The sequence below is a fragment of the Bufo gargarizans genome, chromosome 1 (genome assembly GCF_014858855.1).
Source record: "Bufo gargarizans isolate SCDJY-AF-19 chromosome 1, ASM1485885v1, whole genome shotgun sequence".
In the NCBI taxonomy this organism is placed as follows: domain Eukaryota; kingdom Metazoa; phylum Chordata; class Amphibia; order Anura; family Bufonidae; genus Bufo; species Bufo gargarizans.
In genome coordinates this window covers 707,569,771-707,595,125 of record NC_058080.1, presented here as the reverse complement: position 1 = coordinate 707,595,125, position 25,355 = coordinate 707,569,771, and positions in this window count along the sequence as shown.

Below are 25,355 nucleotides of genomic sequence, written 5' to 3'. Positions count from 1 at the left end.
GAATAAAATGCGTGAGTGGAACGCATTGCACCCGCAATTAATCCTGACCCATTAACTTTAATGGGGCTGTGTACATGATTGTTGAATTTCACACATCACTTGTGCGTTGCGTGAAAATCGCAGCATGTTCTATATGCTGCGTATTTCACGCAACCAAGGCCCCATAGAAGTGAAGGGGGCTGTGTGAAAATCGCAAGCATCCACAAGAAAATGTGAATGCAGTGTGATTTTCACGCATGGTTGCTAGGAGATAATCTGGATGGGGACCTGATATTTTTTATTTCCTATTATAACATGGTTATAATCGAAAAAAAAATGCATAATTAATAAATAATGCTAAGTAAAATAAGGGATGGAGGGGTGAAAGAAATTGTTTAAACTCGCATCATCCACTTATTTGCACAGCCCGGCTCGTCTACTCTCTACTTCTTTAAGGACCTGGTAGGAAAAGGACCTTTGGTGACGTCACCACGCTAACCATGACGTCAACAAAGGTCCTTTTCCTACCAGGTCCTCAAATAAGAAGAAAAAAGACAAGCTGGGCTGTGCAAATAAGTGGATGATGTGATTTAAAAAAAATTCTTGCACCCCTCTATCCCTAATTTACTTAGCATTATTTATTAATTATGATTTTATTTTCCATTATAACCATGTTATAATGGGAAATAATAAAATATACAGATTACTTAAACCAAACCCAATCATGCCTGCAGCCTATCACAAGAATGGGGGAGGGAGACACCTCTACCTCCCTTGTCCTGCTGCAGCACAGCCATCGCTGTCAGAGTACCAAATATTCAGTTATTAATAACACATGTATATAAAGGATTGCTCTTGAGCCTAAATAACTAAACAAGGTTACACAATCTCCGTCAAAACAGACAAACATTGAATATGTCATCAATGTCTGATCTGTTATGGTCCCACTACATTAACCACTTAGCGCTACGCTAACGCCGAAAGGCGTCATCGCGGCGGCTCTCCCAGGCTACGCTAACGCCAATAGGCATCATCTCGCGTGAGCCGAGATTTCCTGTGAACGCGCGCACGCAGACGCGCGCGTTCACAGGAACGGGAGGTAAGCGAGTGGATCTCCAGCCTGCCAGCGGCGATCGCTCGCTGGCAGGCTGGAGATGTGATTTTTTTAACCCCTAACAGGCATATTAGACGCTGTTTTGATAACAGCATCTAATATACCTGCTACCTGGTCCTCTGGTGGTCCCTTTTGTTAGGATCGACCACCAGAGGACTCAGGCAGCTCACTAAAGTAGCACCAAACACCACTACACTACACTACACCCCCCCCTGTCACTTATTAACCCTTTATAAACCACTGATCAGCCCATATAGACTCCCTGATCACCCCCCTGTCATTGATCACCCCCCTGTAAGGCTCCATTCAGAGGTCCGTATGATTTTTACGGATCCACGGATACATGGATCGCATCCGCAAAACGCATACGGACGTCTGAATGGAGCCTTACAGGGGGGTGATCAATGACAAGGGGGTGATCACGCATATAGACTTCCTGATCACTTCCCTGTCATTGATCACCCCCCTGTAAGGCTCCATTCAGACGTCCGTATGATTTTTACGGATCCACTGATACATGGATCGGATCCGCAAAACACATGCGGACGTCTGAATGGAGCCTTACAGGGGGGTGATCAATTACAGAGGAGTGATCACCCATATAGACTCCCTGATCACCTCCGTCATTGATCACCCCCCTGTAAGGCTCCATTCAGACATCCGTATGATTTTTACGGATCCACGGATACATGGATCGGATCCGCAAAACACATACGGACGTCTGAATGGAGCCTTACAGGGGGGTGATCAATGACAGAGGGGTGATCACCCATATAGACTTCCTGATCACCCCCTGTCATTGATCACCCCCCTGTCATTGATCACCCCCCTGTAAGGCTCCATTCAGACGTCCGTATGATTTTTACGGATCCACGGATACATGGATCGGATCCGCAAAACACATACGGACGTCTGAATGGAGCCTTACAGGGGGGTGATCAGTGACAGGGGGGTGATCACCCCATATACACTCCCTGATCACCCCCTGTCATTGATCACCCCCCTGTAAGGCTCCATTCAGACGTCCGTATGATTTTTTACGGATCCACGGATACATGGATCGGATCCGCAAAACACATGCGGACGTCTGAATGGAGCCTTACAGGGGGGTGATCAATGACGAAGGTGATCAGGGAGTCTATATGGGTGATCACCCCTCTGTCATTGATCACCCCCCTGTAAGGCTCCATTCAGACGTCCGCATGTGTTTTGCGGATCCGATCCATGTATCCGTGGATCCGTAAAAAATCATACGGACGTCTGAATGGAGCCTTACAGGGGGGTGATCAATGACGAAGGTGATCAGGGAGTCTATATGGGTGATCACCCCCCTGTAAGGCTCCATTCAGACGTCCGCATGTGTTTTGCGGATCCGATCCATGTATCCGTGGATCCGTAAAAAATCATACGGATGTCTGAATGGAGCCTTACAGGGGGGTGATCAATGACAGGGGTGTGATCAATGACAGGGGGGTGATCACCCCATATAGATTCCCTGATCACCCCCCTGTCATTGATCACCCCCTGTAAGGCTCCGTGTAGACTTTTTTTGGGCACAAGTTAGCGGAAATTTTTTGTTTGTTTTAGTTTTTTCTTACAAAGTCTCATATTCCACTAACTTGTGTCAAAAAATAAAATCTCACATGAACTCACCATACCCCTCACGGAATCCAAATGCGTAAATTTTTTTAGACATTTATATTCCAGACTTCTTCTGATGCTATAGGGCCCCTAAAATGCCAGGGCAGTATAAGTACCCCACATGTGACCCCATTTTGGAAAGAAGACACCCCAAGGTATTCCGTGAGGGGCATATTGAGTCCATGAAAGATTGAAATTTTTGTCCCAAGTTAGCAGAAAGGGAGACTTTGTGAGAAAATACAAAAAAAATCAATTTCCGCTAACTTGTGGCAAAAAAAAAAATTCTAGGAACTCGCCATGCCCCTCACGGAATACCTTAGGGTGTCTTCTTTCCAAAATGGGGTCACATGTGGGGTATTTATACTGCCCTGGCATGTTAGGGGCCCGAAAGCGTGAGAAGAAGTCTGGGATCCAAATGTCTAAAAAAGGAAATTTGGGCCGCTTTGCGCATCTAGGCTGCATAAAAGTGTCACACATGTGGTATCGCCGTACTCAGGAGAAGTTGGGGAATGTGTTTTGGGGTGTCATTTTACATATACCCATGCTGGGTGAGATAAATATCTTGGTCAAATGCCAACTTTGTATAAAAAAATGGGAAAAGTTGTCTTTTGCTGAGCTATTTCTCTCACCCAGCATGGGTATATGTAAAATGACACCCCAAAACACATTCCCCAACTTCTCCTGAGTACGGCGATACCAGATGTGTGTCACTTTTTTGCCGCCTAGGTGGGCAAAGGGGCACACATTCCAAAGAGCACCTTTCAGATTTCACAGGTCCTTTTTTACACATTTTGATTTCAAACTACTTACCACACATTTGGGCCCCTAAATTTCCAGGGCAGTATAACTACCCCACAAGTGACCCCATTTTGGAAAGAAGACACCCCAAGGTATTACGTGAGGGGCATGGCGAGTTCCTAGAATTTTTTATTTTTTGTCACAAGTTATCGGAAAATGATGATTTATTTATTATTATTTTTTTCCCTTACAAAGTCTCATATTCCACTAACTTGTGACAAAAAAAAAAAAAAATTCAAAATCTGTAAAAAATGGCCGGTGAAATCCTAAAGGTGTTCTTTGGAATGTGGGCCCCTTTGCCCACCTAGGCTGCAAAAAAGTGTCACACATCTGGTATCGCCGTACTCAGGAGAAGTTGGGCAATGTGTTTTGGGGTGTCATTTTACATATACCCATGCTGGGTGATATAAATATCTTGGTCAAATGCCAACTGTGTATAAAAAAAATGGGAAAAGTTGTCTTTTGCCAAGATATTTCTCTCAACCAGCATGGGTATATGTAAAATGACACCCCAAAACACATTCCCCAACTTCTCCTGAGTACGGCGATACCAGATGTGTGACACTTTTTTGCAGCCAAGGTGGGCAAAGGGGCACACATTCCAAAGAGCACCTTTCGGATTTCACCGGTCATTTTTTACACATTTCGATTGCAAAGTTCTTCTCACACATTTGGGCCCCTAAATTGCCAGGGCAGTATAACTACCCCACAAGTGACCCCATTTTGGAAAGTAGACACCCCAAGGTATTTCGTGATGGGCATAGTGAGTTCATGGAAGTTTTTATTTTTTGTCACAAGTTAGTGGAATATGAGACTTTGTAAGAAAAAAAAAAAATTATAATAAATCATCATTTTCCGCTAACTTGTGACAAAAAACTAAAAGTTCTATGAACTCACTATGCCCATCAGCGAATACCTCAGGGTGTCTACTTTCCGAAATGGGGTCATTTGTGGGTTTTTTCTACTGTTTGGGCATTGTAGAACCTCAGGAAACATGACAGGTGCTCAGAAAGTCAGAGCTGCTTCAAAAAGCGGAAATTCACATTTTTGTACCATAGTTTGTAAATGCTATAACTTTTACCCAAACCATTTTTTTTTTACCCAAACATTTTTTTTTAATCAAAGACATGTAGAACAATAAATTTAGCGAAAAATGTATATATGGATGTCGTTTTTTTTGCAAAATTTTACAACTGAAAGTGAAAAATGACATTTTTTTGCAAAAAAATTGTTAAATTTTGATTAATAACAAAAAAAGTAAAAATGTCAGCAGCAATGAAATACCACCAAATGAAAGCTCTATTAGTGAGAAGAAAAGGAGGTAAAATTCATTTGGGTGGTAAGTTGCATGACCGAGCAATAAACCGCTAAAGTTGTGGAGTGCTGATTTGTAAAAAAGGGCCTGGTCACTAGGGGGGTATAAACCTGTGGTCCTTAAGTGGTTAAAACGCTATTTAAAAAAATATAAATAAAGTGAAAAAATTTAGAAGGCAGACAACATAAAAGCTTTATTAATTAAGTATACTCTATTCTCCTTGTAGTTGAGTGGCCACCGTCAATATATTATAACTGAGCACACTCATATTGTAAAAGTTAGAAGAGTAGAGATATTTTCTCTTGGATCGAGAATTGTGGGGTTCTTGAAATCGCTTTGGGTTCTTCACTATCTTGTAAGGTGGTGGCTCTGGTGAATTACAGACTCTTTTCAATGAGGTATTAGTCTTTTAAAAAAAAAAAAAAAAACATTAAAAAACTTAGCTCGCAAGGGTCCTCATTATCTTGCAAGTCCCTAATCTAATCTAACAATATGGGAACTAACTAGCTAAAAAATTAAATTTAAGTACATTTAGAAAACCATAAACCAAAATTTATCTACGAGTACCACGAATGCTGTTCAGCTGCCATTATAATGCTCCCTCTCTGCTAATGAAGTAATCAGCAAAGAGTTCTCGAATTGCTAGTCCAGCAGATCCAGGTCTTCCATGCTGATTATGGTCTAATCCAACAGATGGGATTGTCGGAAAAGGGGCCACTTTAGGTTCGGAGAGTGCATCATGAATCCTGGTGAAATTGTGTAAAATCACACAAGCCTGTATCACCAGGGTGGCATTTTGCGGACTAATTTGCAAGGATGACATGAACACTTTAATGCAAACCCTTCGTCTGCCACAATTACAAATGGAGCGGCTAAAGCAGAACATCCGAGTAGTCGTCTGGCCTCTGACAAGGAAAGTTGCCGCGAAGCTGTTTACCCATTCTAGAAGAACAGAAGATGCGGGCGTCTGCTGTGCTTCCATAGGCCCCAATATCAACAATAATAAATCTATAATGACTGTCAACTAAGGCCAACAGCACTATAGAAAAATATTGTTTGAAATTAAAATATTGGAACCCTGAGTGAGGCGGTTTCTTAACACGTATGTGTTTGCCATCCAATGCCCCTATGCAGTTTGGAAACTGCGCAGATTGATAAAACCTATCAGCAATTCTAAGCCAATCTTCTGCCTTGGGTTGGGGCATCACCGCATCTCTGAGTTGCTGCCAGATAAGTTGACATGTGTGACAGACAATCCCAGATATAGCTGAGATTCCCAGCAGATACTCATAATGCAAGGAGGCAAAAGAGTTCCCAGTTGCAAGGAACCTGTGAAGAGAAAAATACATTTATTAGTTTCTATTTTTTTTCTATCTATTTATAGTTATAATTAATGATAAACTATTAAACTTACCTCAACGTGACTAGAAGTCTTTCTTCCGGTGATATGCTGTGCCTCATATTTGTGTCCTGGAAAGTAAGTCCAGAACGGAGAGATGCGAGCAACATATCAAAAGTAGCTACTGTCATACTGCAATACCCCTGGAATTTTTCAGGGTGCTGCTGCAATTCAAAGTACAAGGTGTGAAAGTGGCCCTTCTGTAGGCGCTGGGAGACAATGGGATGAACCCACCGCCTCCTCCTCCTCGGTTCTTCAGACAGCATAGCTGGCTGCCGTCCAAATCTCAGAGAAAACTAGCCAGTACAGAAGAACCTCTCGTTCATTAGCCATGATACACAAGAATTATAGCCCAAACCAATGCCGACCAAGCACAAGTTTGACACTAAGCTCTCTGTGCAATCAAAGCCAGACAAAATGGCGCTAAAGCAATCTGACAGAATTTTTTTATAGACATATTCACCTTTTTTTCTTTATCTACACCTTTATAGAAAATGTAAAATACACCATCCGCATTTTTCCGGATCCGCAAAGCCATACGGTCGTGTGAATGGGCCCTAATTTGTATTTTCTTTTAAGTTCAGCCCTATGGCGGACTGTATACGTAGGTCGATACATAAGAATTGGGACATTTTGAAAAGGGATACTTCTCTTGCTGAATATGTGCAGAAAAAGCCATTAATAACATTTAGGAGGAACCACACCATTATTACTCTGATGTCCCTCACACGTCCTTCTAATGTATCCCTTCTTTTTTTGCTGTTTCGTGCTACGAGTAAACAGGTCATATTGGGAAAATTCCCCAGCCTTCTGGAAGGCAGTACTTTTCATCTTTTCAGGGTAACCTCTGTTCATAAGCCATTTTTTAAAAATCTTGGGCCTGTTCATAGTAACCTTCTTGTCTTCTTTTCCCAAAGGTATAAGACACGGGAGTCCCCAGGGCGGTACTATGTTTTTGTCTGTACCACTGATTCCCGAACCTAAACACATATTGGTTAAAATAAAAAGAGGGGCCTCTCTGACAAACTCACAAAACAGTGTACTTTTGCCAAAATTCTCTAGAACTTCGAGAACAGCTGCAACAACCTCCCCATGTGGAATGCGGATGTACAGGCTCTTGACGTCCAGAGGCACCAAATTATGGTCCTCCTGCCAATGAAAATCTTTCAAAGCCAGGAGAAAATCATTGGTATCACGTAAATACACAGGGGCACTAGTGAGCAGGAGCATTAACAGCCAATCTACATATTTGGATATAGGCTCAGTCACCGAGCCAATCCCCACCACGATAGGGCGGCCAGGGGGTTGGCTCAGCGACTTATGGATTTTAGGTAAAAAATACCAACATGGTTTAGTGAGAAAGAGTGGTACCAACTTCTTAGCCATTTGGCTAGAGATAAAAAATGTCATAACATATTTCTGGAGCAAACTTCTAAGTTGTTGTTGTATACCTGCCACGGGGTCCACCTGCATCGTCTCATACGTTTGACCATCATTTAATTGTCTGAGGGCTTCCATTAAATAGTATTCTCTTGTTGTAAGTACCACATTGCCCCCCTTGTCCGCCGGTTTCACCACTATGTCCTAATCCATTCCAAGGCAAGTTTCTCCTCTTGCTAATATTCTGACATGCAACAGGATACAATAATGCTTATATGTCAATTCATCAGACTGAAACGCATCAACAGTATACAAGAAGGCTACTATGAACAGGCCCAAGATTTAAAAAAAACATCTAATGAACAGAGGTTACCCTGAAAAGATGATAAGTACTGCCTTGCAGAAGGCTGGTGAATTTTCCCAATATGACCTGCTTACTCATAGCACAAAACAGCAAAAAAAAAATGGATACATTAAAAGGATGGGTGAGGGACATCAGAGTAATTTGTATTTTTTTTTTAAGTTTAGCCCTATGGCGGACTGTATACGTAGGTCGATACATAAGAATTGGGACATTTTGAAAAGGGATACTTCTCTTGCGGAACATGTGGAAGAATAGCCATTAATAACATTTAGGAGAAACACCATTAGGGAGAAAATAGTAAGGAGCCGGTTTGTAGATGAAACAAGAAATAATTAGCTACATGATAGTAGGCCTAAGGGAAACTTCAATTGTTAGAACTGCTCCTTTTGCAAGTTTAACTCACAAAAGAAAGTGTTAGAGTTTGGAGTTGTTCACTATAAGGTTAAAAACGTTATAACATGTAGAAGTACGTTTGTGGGTTATTTACTTACATGCCACTGTAGCCACTTTTATAAGACTATCAGGTGTCTGTTCTAAAGGGTTAGGGAACATATGAACTCCGTGCAATCAGGAAAAGGGTGTCCCATATTTATTAAACACATGAGAGAGGCACATGGAGGGAGTTGCGAAACCCTGAGGTTTGCTGTTATAGAGTTGGTTCCAGACTCACCGCTAGGTGGGGACAGACACCAGTTGTTATTACAAAAAGAAGCCAGGTGGATCATTTGCACAGGAGCGTTAGGCCAATTAGGCTTGAATGACAAATGATCTGAGCATCTTCTTGTAATAACCTGTATATTACTGTTTTTAATCACAATGTTTTGTGTAGTAATAGTCATACTGAGGAATGATAGAGTCATGTGATTCTATGGCAACTGCTACCATGGGTATTTTTAAAGGCAGCGGGAGAGTGCGGGCTGACATCAGTGGCCTGAAGAAGCGCATATCTGCGTGAAACGGCCGTCGCCGCTACTTTGTGTGGGAGGAATGCGTGTCGCCTCAATGTGCTGTACTGAAGTGCTCCGTGTACAAATAAAGTAATACTTTTAAGGATTTACAGTGGTGAGTGCCGCCCCATTTATTTCTTCATTTTTATAGACGTTAAATGGTAGTGTAACAAAACTGTCCCGGCATTTTGTTACTAATTCCTCTCCAATTCATTCTTTTAACTTGCTTTGTAACGAATCACATTCCAATTTATGTAGCACAGGCAATGAAGAGGAATGGTGATCACGCCTTGCCCCCATCATTGAACCACTAAGATGCCACATTCACTGCTGATCACAGCATCTGACAGTAACATTGAGGCTAGTGTTGAGCAGATTGAACTTGCCTCATCCTTTTGAGCCTGAAGAGCCGGCTGCCACCATCTTGGTTGAAGATATCGCACAAAATCCCTTGTGCAGTGACGTATCATGTCACCACGCCGGCCAACATGATGACATCATCACGGGCCCCGCCAGATTTTGTGCTAGATATTCAATCAAGATAGCAGCAGGTGGCTCTCCACAATCAAATGGATGAGGTAAGCATGATTCTTTTTATTTTTATTTTTTATGTTACACTGTAATATGAATGTCACATGTCAGCTCTGAATGTGGCATCTGAGAAGTACAATGATGAGGGGTGCACAATCACTGCTCCCTGTCATTGCACTCACTACTTACAAGGGAATGTGTTTTATGATGAAGTAATTTGCTACAAGGCAATTTTTTCTGTAAAATTCGGTGAAGCAGCCATTTTTGAATAGTTCACTCATGACAAATTGAGGCCTTTCAGGGGTTAATCAGGGATAAAAAAATATACATATTTACCTTATCCTTGTCGTGGCCATCTTGATTGAAGTAACCACGCAAAATCTTGCACGAGGTGACATGAAGACTGATGATGTCTGCATGCCTGGCCGAGATTTTGCATGCTTTCTTCAATCAATATGTCTGTGATGGCCTCTCTGTGAACATATGGATGGAGTATGTTTTGGGATTTTTTACCACCATTTCAGGAAAAATTGAGGAGGAAATTTGGCTTTATAGCGAATCAATTTTTTCTTGAAATTCAGATCGAAGTCAATTTGTTTTACTTCGATTCGCTCAACTCTAGTTGGGACAGTGATAGATAGCCACTGCCAGCAATGATATATCTGTTCATTGGCCTCAGCTAGAGGTGTGTGAAAATCCTCACGGATCTATGCGTTAATCATATTCACAAATGTGACATTTTCTACACTTGTGGAAGACAATTTTGTCTGCTTGGGTGTGGCACTGAATACTATCTCTCATGGTATGCTGGAACAATAAACTGATAACAAACTGGGCTTAGTTATCTGCTGCCAAGAAATTAATGGGGTCAGGAATGGTATGATCTGGAGAAAGGACACAGTCCAGGTAGGACTGAACCTTGTTGCTCAGGAGGTACATATTTGTTTGCTGATGTGCACCAAGTTGAAAGAGTAAATGCAAAAAAAAAATGCTCTGTCATGTTCATCAAACTGAATTGGCTTCTGCTGGTGCTGTTGGAGCTTCTTCTACTTGTTGTACCAGAGACAGTGGGAGGTCAGTGACTTAACAGGGGCAGAGAGGGCTTCCTAGTCAGACACACAGGCAGCAGCGTCTGTTAGATAAAAAAAAATGCAGCATGCTGTGTACACAGTGTATCCTTGTAATACAGCAATTTTGTATCCTTTTCGGTATCAGGAAAATACATTTTGCTTTGATAGTGAGGGTCTAAAAGCATGGATATCCAGTATTAATCACTTTGCTTGATACTAACGATAGGCTTGACAGCATATAAGCAAGTAAGCATGCGGCTTGCTATGCTTGCCATCCCACTGCATAGATGGTCATGGCCATATCATCACCATTGTCATTATCATCAGCCTCGTCCCATACCTGCGCCTGGTAAAACTCCATTTCCCCCTGCACCACCAACTTCTCCTCCTCCTTAAGTCGTAGCTACTCACTCAGCCTCCTCTACTTCTTTCTCCATGTGACTTTATGTGAATCCCCAACAGCCACAGGTTGCTGATCAATATATGGAAGTTATTCTTCTTCCAACCTCCCTTGTTGTATCAGCATGAGGGTTTGCTCTAATATAAATATTAGGGGAATTTAATCATTGATGCCGCTGTTGTTCTACTCGCAAATCTGGTGGCCTCCTTGAAGGATGTGAGGAGGAGACACACCTCCCTGATGAGCTAGCACTGTCTGAGCCCAAAATAACACATGGTCCCTGTTGTGATGGTCCCATACATGATATAAGCACTGACTGCTTTATGCTGATCATACTGAAATTCTTGCAAGTTGGAACCTTGTGGATCAAGCAGTGCAAAACCAGACCATTGTTTTGGTGCAGGAGGCCCTTCTTAGCCACATAAAAATGCCTGAAATGCATAGACATTCTCCTGGATATTGCCTAGACTTCTGCAAGCAGCAACAATTTTCTTAAAATTGCTGCACCACTAACTTTTTCACGTGAATCATTGATGCAGTGCGTGGTGAACATGTATTGTCGCTGGCAATAACAGCTACACCACATATCCATGGTGGTATGTACAGTATCTTGCCGCACAGTGGTGTTCAAGGAACAGTCAAGTTCTCCACCAGGTGAGAGAGGTGAGGGTACAAGGCATGGTTGTATTATTTAGTTTTAAGAAATAATGGAAGGACAAGAGAATTTATGACAATTGTGGTGAAGAAAATGTAGAACATGGAGACAGGACAATTTTAAAACATTTTATAGAACAAAAATTCACAATTGGACAGGGTCCAATACAATAACAGCCAGCACTGTGGAGAAAAATTACCACATGGGACATGTCCACACAGAGCCCCCCACCAGCAACGATCACATCTTACTGCCAGCACCACTTCTACCACCTAAGCTTGCCTGAGAACTGACACCTTTTTTAAGCCTGCACCAACAGAGTCCACATATGCGGCAACTGTGAAACAGATCAATTTGTCAGGTTAGGTACACTACTAGGTGCTGAATAGAATTTTTGTAATAACATTTTCAACCATTGCTTTCCAAAACAAAGTGCGATTGGACATAGTCTGTGGCCAAGATAAAAACCAACGGTGATGCTGGAAAAAAAACAAAAAAACAAACTCTGATCTCTACATTTATAAACTGTAGAATCTTTGAAAATGGGTTTTGGGGAAAAAAGGAGCAACTGACAATCCCAGCAACCAAATGTACATATCTGCTGCTGTCTGGTGATCTTCTGTCTAGATCTTTTCTGTCCTGTTACCCTCACTAGTGTACTGAATTTAAAATTTAAAATGGCAGGCACCACTTTGCGTGATTCGTCCGAAGTGAGTTGCCAAAACTTTCAATTTGGAAAGATGTATATATTTTTTTAATTTGCGACAGATCTGATTTATTTAGAAACAATGCTTTCATAATCTCAAGAACTAAAGAATAGGGCAGCACGCTGGCTCAGTGCAGTACGCATGGAGTTTGTATGTCCTCCTCTTGTTTGTTTGGGTTTCCTCCAAGTACTCCGTTTTCCTCCCACACTCCAAAGACATACTGATAGAGAACTTAAATTGTGAGCTCCACAGGGGACAGTGAGTAATGATAATGTTGGTAAAGCACTGTGGAATATGTCAGCGCTATATAAGTGAATAAAATGAATTTAGAAGTAGAAATGAATTATTGAAAGGTGCCTGGGCTGCTATACTATGAGATCACTATGCTGCCACTGATAGGAGAAAAAGAGCAAGGAAGCTTCTGAGCATGTCAGTTGACCACTGAAGGCAGGAAAAGGTGGACCAGAATTTTAGCCACAAGAAAAACAACAGTGGAAGCTACCAGAGAAGAAAATGTAATGAAGATAAAAGCCTAACTCTATATATATATATATATATATATATATATATATATAGAAAAAGCAATGTGGGCAGCACCACTATCCGTATTCTGTAATGGGAGTGCCAGCGGCTGAGTCGGCGATCCACCTCCAAATTATAAAATAAAGAAATTCCGCAGCACATCCACGTAGTAGAAAAATAAAAAGACTTTATTCACCCAGCGTGCGACGTTTCAATCCTCTCAATGGGATTTTCCTCAAGCAGTGACATGGTAGGTTGTGCACTGTGCATATTTAAGCACAGACCCATAATTGAACAATTGATGTGCCAATTACAATCATTACAGTTAGTGTACATAAACTATAAAATGAACAATATAAAAAATATAATAACACAGTTATATCATATCAAAAAACTATACGTGCAATAATGTGACATGAAAAATGTCCCCAATTCATTCAGTATATAATATACAGAGACATTCATTGATAACAATAAAAATCAATTCAGGTGTGTATCATCCAAATAATTAAAGTGTGCAGGTGTACCTTCGAAAATGGATGGACAAAATTGCAGAGGTATGCAGCGGGGGTCAATGCTCGTGGATGTCGGCGTCTCAGGCATACCATTGCGCATGTCGCAAGGACCTTCCTGGGGCTCTCCATCACGTGATCACATATCTTAGTCATTCCTTAAAGTGCGCATGTCCAAGGACCTTTCAGCATGTGATCAGCCTGCGGTCATGTGCCTGGACGTGTCACATGATCGGAATGAGTCAGATCGGAATCACAGTGTATGTTAATAGTACAAGTTCGTGTGTAGCTGATAACATTAGCAGTAAGTGTGTAGCAGTAATCGCATATAGCCATCAATATACAGATTATATCCATATATACATCCAAGTTTGTATCTGTGGAACATACAATTTTTGCACATACAATTTATACCTCCGTTGCATCAGCCCGTGTCAGAAATAAAGATCTCGCACACAGTCATGGGAATCACAGAGCCAATGAGCAGCGCGATTAGGGGGGGATCGACCCCATTCCACAATGTATCGATCCACATGAAGGGCCACATATGAGAGACAAACGTCATAAAGGGAGATGTAGGTGGGAATACCATAATAGTATAGGGAGGGGCGGGAATACCGCCACTTCTCTCATTCAGTATTGAGTACAGTATAGTAGTTGTTTAGAGAACCCCTAGTCTTATCGAGGACTTCAGTGTTAGTGGCCAATGTTGTCATCATCAGGTCACAAACTGAGTAATTCCCCCTGTCAGTTGGTTACCATTCCTGGAAACCTAAACATAACAGACCCGGGAACATCCTCTAGATTACGGGGACTCACTTGTCCATGTCCAAAAGAAATCCCACCCATCTCACCAGAGACAATTGTTCAAAAGGAGGCCAATCATGTAGTGAATCTAGACACGCGAATGTGTCGATCAGACACCCCCGTTCGCACACAGCCCCACTCTTGTTATCACATGCATGTATGCGGATCAAAAAACGCACGGGCAATGCAACGGGGGACATAAGTAAATCAATCATGTTATGTATTCAATTTTAGATTACATTACATACAAAGTACATTCATGTATTATGCGATATCAACACAATGTCTTGTGAGCCTTCATACTCAAAATTTAATCGTAAAAACAAAATATAAAAATCTATATAGAAATGTTATAATGGTAAGTCTCATGATGGTCCAATGAAGAGACCTTCCATCCTTCCCCCTACTGCAACCACGCAAGATGTTCACCCTTAGTCCTAAGGATGAAAAACAATATATAAGATATAAAATCACCCTGTTCAATGAACAGGGGGCACAACCACATATTATTCCTGATAGAAGCAGGAGAGCAGAATCCGAGGCACAAACATCTAAGACAATAACCAGGGTCTATAGTCCACATTTAATCCCTGAGGTTTTACTGTATTGAGTTTGGCAATCCATCTCATCTCACATCTCTTGAGTAAAGCATGTCTATCTCCACCTCTCCGTGGAGTGGGGATATGATCCACCAACATGCATTTGAGGTCCCTCTCCTTGTGACCCACATCAGTAAAGTGTTTGGGGACTGGAAGATCCATCCGTTTTTTGCGGATGGTGTAACGATGTTGGTTAATTCTACTTTTAAAATCCCATGAGGTCTCTCCAATGTATAATAATTGACATGGGCACCACAAGATGTATATGACAAACGAAGATTCGCATGTTAAGAAGTGCTTTATATAGTATTTTTTATGTGTTTGCGGATGTATAAAGAAACTCCCCTTTTGCATGTATCTACAGTTGATACAGTGTAAACATGGAAAACTTCCCAATTTAGGCTTATGCAAAAAAGTTTGACCCTGTTCTTTTTGTGGACCTATATCAGTATGGATAAGTCTATCCTTGAGGTTCTTGGTTCTTTTGTATGACATGAGGGGAGGAAGATGAAATTCTTCAATACCCTCATGTCCACATTTTAAGACCGACCAGTGTTTCAAAATGATTTGTCGAATGTGTGAACTGTCTTCCGTGTATACCGTCACCAGAGGAATTCTCTTGTTTTGTTTGTTAATATCATCTTCCCTCCTAGTTAGTAGGGATGCACGTGATTTGTCCTGAATGGTGGTAAGATGTTGTTCTAGTAAGGTTACTGGGTAATCCCTATCTATGAAGGACTGTGTCATGCCCTTCAAAATCCCTGATAGTTCATGATTGTTACTTACTATGCGTTTTGCACGATAAAATTGACTAAGAGGGAGAGACTTGACCATGGCCCTGGGGTGTGCACTGTTGTATTTCAATAGTGTGTTACGATCGGTGGGCTTAGTGTATAAGCTCGTTGATAACACACGATCCTGTAGACACACAACCGTGTCCAAAAAATGTATTCTATCACGTGAGTGTTCTAAGGTAAATTTAATATCTGCATCAATGGTATTAAGGAATTGAAAAAATTCCATCAGTGCATCCTCAGACCCCGTCCAAATCAAAAAAATATCATCTATGTATCGCCACCACCTCAGAACCTGTCTGAAGTGGGGCGATACATAGATGTATGTCTCCTCGAGGAAGGAGACCGCCATGTTGGCGTAAGTCGGGGCCACATTGGACCCCATGGCGGTCCCCTTCCTCTGGAGATAAAAGTCATCTCCAAAAAGAAAGTAATTACAAGTCAATACCAGATGTAAGAGTTGTAAAAGAAAATCCTGACATTCAACTGAAAAGGAAGATTGGGATAGGGCCCGAGTTACTACCCCAATCCCGAATTCATGTCTAATCGAAGTATACAGACTAGTAATGTCAAGTGATGCTAAGATGACATCTGATGTTAAAGTGACAGTTGCTAGTTTATTTAGAAAGTCTGAGGTGTCTTGAATGTGTGATTGGGCCGACACTGCATATTGTCTCAATACTCTATCTAAAAAGATAGAGATATTAGACAAGAGAGATCCTCGGCCAGACACGATGGGCCTGCCAGGTGGACTGTTTAAACATTTGTGTATCTTGGGTAATAGATATAGTAATGGTGTAACCGGATGTGAAATAGAAAGGAAGGTCCTGAGTTTGTCATCAATGATGCCAGCAGTACTGGCTTCCTGTAACAAGCCCTGGATCCTCCGTTCAATATCCCACTTTGGATCCGTGTGGAGTTTTTGATATACCTCACAGTCCCCCAATTGTCTGTTGGCCTCAGCAATGTATTGATGAGTGTCCATGACCACAATCGCCCCGCCCTTGTCGGCGGGCTTGATGGTAAGACTGTGGTCATGGACCAACTCATCAATAGCACTCCACTCAGTACGTGTAATATTTGGATGAGCGAACTCCTTCCTATCCTTCAATTTCAACAGATTGATGTCTTTCATTACCGCTTCAGTAAATAAATCAATAGCAGGTGATGACATAGGTGGAATAAAATCACTTTTGTTAAACAATTTGTAATCACTTAATTTCAGTTCAGTATTGCTACACATATTCCCCTTAGTAGAATGTGTTGAAAACCAGGTTCTAAGCTTCAGTCTACGAAAAAACTGATGTAAATCAGCCTCGAGTTGTAACCAATCAGTGTGACTATTGGGACAGAAGCTTAAACCCTTAGTCAAGACATTCAACTGTGCATCTGATAAAATATGGGATGAAATATTTACCACAATGTTGTCATTTAATTGCGTTTTTTTGCAACTGTCCTTTTGCTCCTTGTTTTTATGTCGGAAGCGGTGGTGTTTCCTTCCTCCACGTCGCGTTCGCTTCTTCTTGCTGAATTCATTGTGTCCCCTAAAAAAGTCTCTGTAGAGGCATTATTTTGTGAAGTTTGAGTCAAGTCCCTTTTTGTATTTTTCTTCCCAATTTTTTGAGTACGTTGTTGTGATTGATGATTAATTGACCAATTATATACATTTCCTGTATTATAATCCAGCGCATCGCGCTGCCACTTGCTGCGTTTAGTGTCCTGAATCTCAACCTTTAGTTTGTCCAGGTGTGGCTGTAATTTGGACTGAAATTCCTGATGTTCATCTGTTGACAATAGAGAACTCAATGTGTCTTGTAACGCTTCATGCTTTTCTGTAGTATCAACCAGATCCTTTTGCAAAAATTCCATATTTAGTAATATAAGATCAAGTGCAAACTTATTTGCAATAGATTCATACTTCAAGCGAAATTCATTATCATGCATATACATGGTTGGTTGTGAGTGTGTCCTTAAACCACGAGGTATCCTGCTGGTTTTAAAATACTCACTCAATGTAATGAGATGTAAATCCAGACTCACCAACTTTTTGGTAATTCGTTCAAAGTCCCGTTTTGTGTCCATAATATTGGGAGTGGACAGAAACTCTGCGTCTCCACTGTGTGCGCCAAGGATTCTGCTCGCCTGCTCCTGGGAATAAGAAAAAACCGCTGGTGTGGGCATATCCTCAATGGGAAGATTGGTGTCTGAAGTCATCTGGTGAATCTTGGTGTGCTTAGCTCCACTGGATACAATGATAATAGAAAAAGCAATGTGGGCAGCACCACTATCCGTATTCTGTAATGGGAGTGCCAGCGGCTGAGTCGGCGATCCACCTCCAAATTATAAAATAAAGAAATTCCGCAGCACATCCACGTAGTAGAAAAATAAAAAGACTTTATTCACCCAGCGTGCGACGTTTCAATCCTCTCAATGGGATTTTCCTCAAGCAGTGACATGGTAGGTTGTGCACTGTGCATATTCTGATCGACACATTCGCGTGTCTAGATTCACTACATGATTGGCCTCCTTTTGAACAATTGTCTCTGGTGAGATGGGTGGGATTTCTTTTGGACATGGACAAGTGAGTCCCCGTAATCTAGAGGATGTTCCCGGGTCTGTTATGTTTAGGTTTCCAGGAATGGTAACCAACTGACAGGGGGAATTACTCAGTTTGTGACCTGATGATGACAACATTGGCCACTAACACTGAAGTCCTCGATAAGACTAGGGGTTCTCTAAACAACTACTATACTGTACTCAATACTGAATGAGAGAAGTGGCGGTATTCCCGCCCCTCCCTATACTATTATGGTATTCCCACCTACATCTCCCTTTATGACGTTTGTCTCTCATATGTGGCCCTTCATGTGGATCGATACATTGTGGAATGGGGTCGATCCCCCCCTAATCGCGCTGCTCATTGGCTCTGTGATTCCCATGACTGTGTGCGAGATCTTTATTTCTGACACGGGCTGATGCAACGGAGGTATAAATTGTATGTGCAAAAATTGTATGTTCCACAGATACAAACTTGGATGTATATATGGATATAATCTGTATATTGATGGCTATATGCGATTACTGCTACACACTTACTGCTAATGTTATCAGCTACACACGAACTTGTACTATTAACATACACTGTGATTCCGATCTGACTCATTCCGATCATGTGACACGTCCAGGCACATGACCGCAGGCTGATCACATGCTGAAAGGTCCTTGGACATGCGCACTTTAAGGAATGACTAAGATATGTGATCACGTGATGGAGAGCCCCAGGAAGGTCCTTGCGACATGCGCAATGGTATGCCTGAGACGCCGACATCCACGAGCATTGACCCCCGCTGCATACCTCTGCAATTTTGTCCATCCATTTTCGAAGGTACACCTGCACACTTTAATTATTTGGATGATACACACCTGAATTGATTTTTATTGTTATCAATGAATGTCTCTGTATATTATATACTGAATGAATTGGGGACATTTTCATGTCACATTATTGCACGTATAGTTTTTTGATATGATATAACTGTGTTATTATATTTTTTATATTGTTCATTTTATAGTTTATGTACACTAACTGTAATGATTGTAATTGGCACATCAATTGTTCAATTATGGGTCTGTGCTTAAATATGCACAGTGCACAACCTACCATGTCACTGCTTGAGGAAAATCCCATTGAGAGGATTGAAACGTCGCACGCTGGGTGAATAAAGTCTTTTTATTTTTCTACTACGTGGATGTGCTGCGGAATTTCTTTATTATATATATATATATATATATATATACACACAGTGCCTTGCAAAAGTATTCACCCCCTTTACTTTTTTCATGTTTAGATGCTTCACAACCTGAAATTAACATGGATTGTTTGAGGATTCAATTTACAGAACAAACATGCCCACAACTTTGAAAATGTTTTTTTATTTTATTTTTTTATTGTGAAGCAAACAACAAATAGGACAAAATAACAGAAAAAGTAAATGTGCATAACTATTCACCCCCCTAAAGTCAATACTTTGTAGAGCCACCTTTTGTGGCAATCACAGCTCCAAGTCGCTTTGGATAAGTCTCTATGAGCAGTTGCCACATCTTACCACTAGGATTTTTGCCTATTCCAACTTGCAAAACTGCTCCAGCTCCATCAAGTTGGATGATTTGCGTGTCACTGCCTTTGCTGTGTGCGCCATGACACTTGTGCCATGCTTGCGGTTGCCGATGGCACGTGTTGCTGTTATTGCATGTGGTGGCAGTGTCTTGGCTTTGGCTGTGCGCGCCGTGACATGGTTGCCACGCATGCTGTTGCTGGTGGCAACTTGGTGGCTGGTGTGTGCACTTCCCCTTAAGTTGTAGCCTTCCCCTGTCTGGTGAAGGGTTAACTTGCTAGACATTCCCCTGTCTCACGTTTATTGCAGCTATGAGTGTCCTGGGTTCCTGTGTGGTTTGTGGTGTGTGCTGTGTCCTTTAATGATTGGTGTGGTAGCAGCACTTGTGCAGGGGTTCCAGTCAGTGTGTCTGTGGCAGGTAAGTGTGTTATGGGTTTCGCTTACCTGCCATCTCCATATGCTGTATATGTTCCCCTCTCCTTGCAGCCTGACCTCAGATAGAGACTCCTGTTCCTCTATGACTGGGATGAACAGGTCATCTCTTCCCGGATCCTTAGTGAGGGATTACCAGGGCGACTCAGGGTCTATAGGAATCCAGAGTATGAGTCGTCCTACCATCGGGGTCCGCTCATACGGTGAGGAGTCAGGGAGAGGATTAGGGATGTTGTAGGAGGTGACCTGCTCCCTTATTACTCCTTTTGGCCAGGCGGATCCCCTTTTACTCTTTGACACTGCACGGTGGGGGGTTTCCCCCACTCCCCACCGAGACATTGCGCTTGTGAACAGCAATCTTTAAGTCTGACCACAGATTTCTATTGGATTGAGATCTTGGCTTTGACTAGGCCATTCCAACACATTTCCATGTGTCCCCTTAAACCGCTCAAGTGTTGCTTTAGCAGTGTGTTTGGGGTCATTGTCCTGCTGGAAGGTGAAGCTCCGTCCTAGCCTCAAATCATGCACAGAGTGGTACAGGTTTTGATTAAGAATATCCCTGTATTTAGCACCATCCATCTTTCCCTCAACTCTGACCAGTTTCCCAGCTCCCCCAGCATGATGCTGCCACCACCATTTCACTGTGGGGATGGTGTTCTTTGGGTGATGTGATGTGTTTGCGCCAAACATAGCGTTTTATTTGATGGCCGAAAAGTTCAATTTTAGTCTCATCAGACCAGAGCACCTTCCTCCATACATTTTGGGAGTCTCCCACATGCCTTTTCGCAAACTCACAACGTGCCTTTTTGTTTTTTGCTGAAAGTAATGGCTTTCTTCTGGCCACTCTGCCATAAAGCCCAACTGCATGATACTTCTTTGAGATGTTACAGCCTGGAAGTGCTGGAGTACTGGCTAAGAAAGCCGCATGGTACCGTGTGTGAACGTCGCTATAAGTTAGGTAGGGTTATGTTATGTTTAGGTAGAGCCCAGACGGGCAGGTTTTTATTTTGTACTGTTTTGTTGTTGAGAGAGAGAGAGAGAAATGCATACTTAGGAACTTAAATGTACTGGAGAGATTTGTGCAGCTACTATTTCTGACTTAGCAATCTCAGGCAGTTATATATTTGTGGTGCTACAGTATATCTCTGGAGGAAATCTTTGTCAGTGATAGTAGCTCTTGTGGAACTGTAGCAATGGAGCTTATATATCTGCTACTGAAAACTATTTAGCACTTTGCATATAGTAATAATCTACATAAAAAGGTGGTTTATTTTGTCAATACATTATTCTTGTACTTACCATAATTTACAGCCTGTAATATATTCCAGGGCTGTATTCACAATTCAGATCAGGCTTCAGATCAGAAATCTTTCAGCAAGCCCTTCTTATTCTTGTCTGCACTTAGTTTCTACTGGTTATTTACATTCTGGTAGATGTGGTTTTTACACCAGGAGCTGATAATCTTAGGTAGGAAAAACTACTTGTCCCTCTGATTTATAAGAGCTCAGCTAGGATGTTGATGGTTATGCCTTGTTGTTTCCAATAGCAACCAGCAGAATTAAGATTGCAGCTCTGAAATATAATACAGATTGTAACTCAAAATGGGGTTGCATATACACCAGCTCACCTCGCTGCTTATAACCCTCACAGGTACATGGAACAGCCCAGATGAAAGGCAAATTTCAGTGCATTGCAAGAGAATACCCAGCACTTGTAGAGCTTACAGATAAAGTTTATTATGTATGCGGTTTAGAATCAGGCCTGGAGACCTTTCCTGACAGATAGCAGTTGTTTACAGGTTTCGGGTATAAGTATCCTCAGAAATAACATTCTATCAAATAAACGATCTCACTTTTTAAGGCATCATGCACACGGCCATTGTGCGGCTGTTCCATACATTGGGGACTACAATTTGCAGTCCCCAATGCACGGGCAACCTCCATGTGGCGGCCGGGACGGATCGAGACCCATTCAACTTGAATGGGTCCGTGATCCATCCACACCGCAAAAAAAATAGAATATGTTCCATTTTTTTGTAGTGCGGAGACACAGACAGAAACACCACTGGAGCACTCTGTAGTGCCTCCGTGGGGTTCCGTGCCTTCGTTCCACACCGCAACTCCAGATTGCGGAACCATTCAAGTGAATGGGTCCGCATTCGTTATGCAGGGAGCACACGGCCGGTGCCCGCATCAGTGGCGTACACACAATCCATGGGGCCCCGGTGCGAAACTGATCTATGGGGCCCCCTCCCCGTCGCCCCCCCCCCCCAACCTGCCTCCTAGCCCCCCCCCCCCACTACCTCCCCTACCAGTGGTGTAACTATAGTGTTATGGGCCACAGTGCAAACATTTTTGCAAAGAACTGGCAGATTTTTTTTACTAAGGGCTCTTTCCGTGCGGCTAATCCGCGGCGTGACTGAGTGCCAAGCCCCATTCTAGACAGCAGAGACACGGAGCAGTGACATGATTGACTGTGATCTTTTTACTACAAAATCACGGTGACAACTTTATGTCTCTGTGATTTTGTAGTAAAGAGATCACAGAGAGGCACGGAGCATTATCAATCATGTTAATGCTCTGTGTCTCTGCTGTCCGGAACGGGGCTTGGCTCTCATTTACGCAGCGGATTCCTTGCACGGGATCCGCTTGTGTTAAAGAGCCCTAAGCCCAATGCATGGCTACACTCACCCAGTCCTAATAAAATCTGGTCCTACCTCATCCAGGGTGTCGCTGGCGTCGGCGTGATGTCCGCTGGATCCAGAACAAGGTCCCTGTGGTGAGAAAAAAAGAATAATCACATAAGGAAGGGATGGTGACTGCCCTTGTGAAATCACCAGCTGGACTGTAAGACTGAGCCATGCCAATGTGTAGCAGGGTAATCTAGGACATTTCCCCTAAGTGCAACCACACGGTACTAATGCCCACCTTGTGGCCCCTCACAGTAGTTATGCCCACCTTTGTTCCCGTCACAGTAATTATGCCCAGATATGTGCCCCCTCATAGTAGTTATGCCAAATATGTGTCCCCTTACAGTAGTAATGCCAGATTATGTGCCCCCTCACAGTAGTAATGCCAGACTATGTGCCCCTCACCTAGTAACGCCAGATTATATGCCCCTTACAATAGTAATGCCAGATTATGTGCCCCTCACAGTATTTATGCCCAGTTATGTGCCCCCTCAAAGTAAATATGCCCACATATGTGCCCCCTCAGAGTGGTTATGCCAGATTACGTGTCCTCTCACAGTAATAATGCCAGATTATGTGCCCCTTCACAGTATTTATGCCCGGTTATGTGCCCCCTCAAAGTAAATTTGCCCAGATATGTGTCCCCTCAGAGTGGTTATGCCAGATTATGTGCCCCTCACATTAGATATGCTCACATATGTGCCCCTCACATTGGTTATGCCAGATTACATGCCCCGTCACAGTAGTTATGCCTTCATATGTGCCCCCTCATAGTTATGCCTTTATATGTGCTCCCTCACAGTAGTTATGCCACATTAGGTGCCCCCTCAAATTAGTTATGGCAGATTAGGTGACCCTCAGTAGAGATGCCAACTTTTGTGCCCCCTCACTCTAGTTGTTCCCATCAATCCCCCCCCCTCTGCCCCTCTGCCCCCTTGCCCCCCTGCCCCCAGTCTGCAGCATTAGAAAAAAAAATTCTTACATACTTCCCTTCTTCCCTTCTTCCCTGATGAGAGTAGGCAGATTGCCGGGTTTTTAGGTCTCCTCCCACAGGCAGCAGCGCGATCTGGGGCCAGCAGGGGGAGCTCCTGAGCTCTGAAGATCAGTGAAGCAGGGAGCAGAGAGGTTTCCCTGCTTCACTATAGAAACGGAACTGCCGGCCGTGTGAGTGCGCTCCCCCCCCCCCTTACTTGACCCTCCGGCCCCCCCACCCCCCATATTATACATGTAATGGTGGCATGGAGCGCTTTGATGGGGCCCGAAATTGCCACTGTACTTCATGCCGGGCCCCACCAGAGCGCTCCATTACATGTGAGTACAGTGGGAGCCCTGCCAGCGGCCTGGGGGGGGGTCCACAGGCGGCCGGGCCCCCTGGAGTGCCGGGCCCGGTCGCAACTGCGACCCCTGCGACCCTGGTATGTACGCCACTGGCCCGCATATTGATCTACAAGAAAAATAATAACAACTGCATCCTAATGTAACACATATCAAAAGGAACACACAAATAGATCCAGAGGTTCTCCCTGTTAAGAAGCTTTCTTCTGTGACCTCCCTTTCTAAGGCTTCTTTCACACGGGCGAGATTTCCGCGTGAGTGCAATGCATGAGGTGAACGCATTGCACCCGCACTGAATCCGGACCCATTAATTTCTATGGGGCTGTGCACATGAGCGGTGATTTTCACGCATCACTTGTGTGTTGCGTTAAAATCGCAGCATGCTCCTCTTTGTGCGTTTTTCATGCAACACATGCCCCATAGAAGTGAATGGAGCTGCATGAAAATTGCAAGCATCCGCAAGCAAGTGCGGATGCTGTGCGATTTTTACGCATGGTTGCTAGGAGATGATCGGGATGGGGACCCGATCTTTATTATTTTCCCTTATAACATGGTTATAAGGGAAAATAATAGCATTCTTAATACAGAATGCTTAGTAAAATAGGGCTGGAGGGGTTAAAAAAATAATAATAATTTAACTCACCTTAATCCACTTGTTCGTGCAGCCTGGCAACTCTTCTGTCTTCTTTGCTGTGCAGGAGGAAAAGGACCTCTGGTGACATCACTGTGCTGATCACATGGTCTGTCACATGATCCATCACCATGGTGATGGATCATGTGATGGACCATCTGATGACCGCAGTGATGCCATCAAAGGTCCTTTACCCAGGTCCTGAAGAAAGAAGAGAAGCCGGGCTGTGCGAACAAGTGGATTGAGGTGAGTTAAACTATTATTATTATTTTTTAACCCCTCCAGCCCTATTTTACTAAGAATTCTGTATTAAGAATGCTATAATTTTCCCTTATAACCATTAAAATGTTTTGCACTCGCGCAGAAAAATTGCGCATTTTCCTGCGACGCACCCGCATCTTATCGGGCCCAAATCCATGATGCCCGTGTGAAAGAGGCCTAACTAGTTGTAACCCAAAACAGAGAAACCTCTGGCATCTCCCACATGAGCCTCTTTGAAGTGCTGTGACCACATAGATATGTTACACAGGTATAACTATAGCTATAGCAGCCATAGCACTTTCTATGGGACCCAAAGCTTGCGGGGCCTATCAATTGCAAGAATATTGGGGGTCATTTA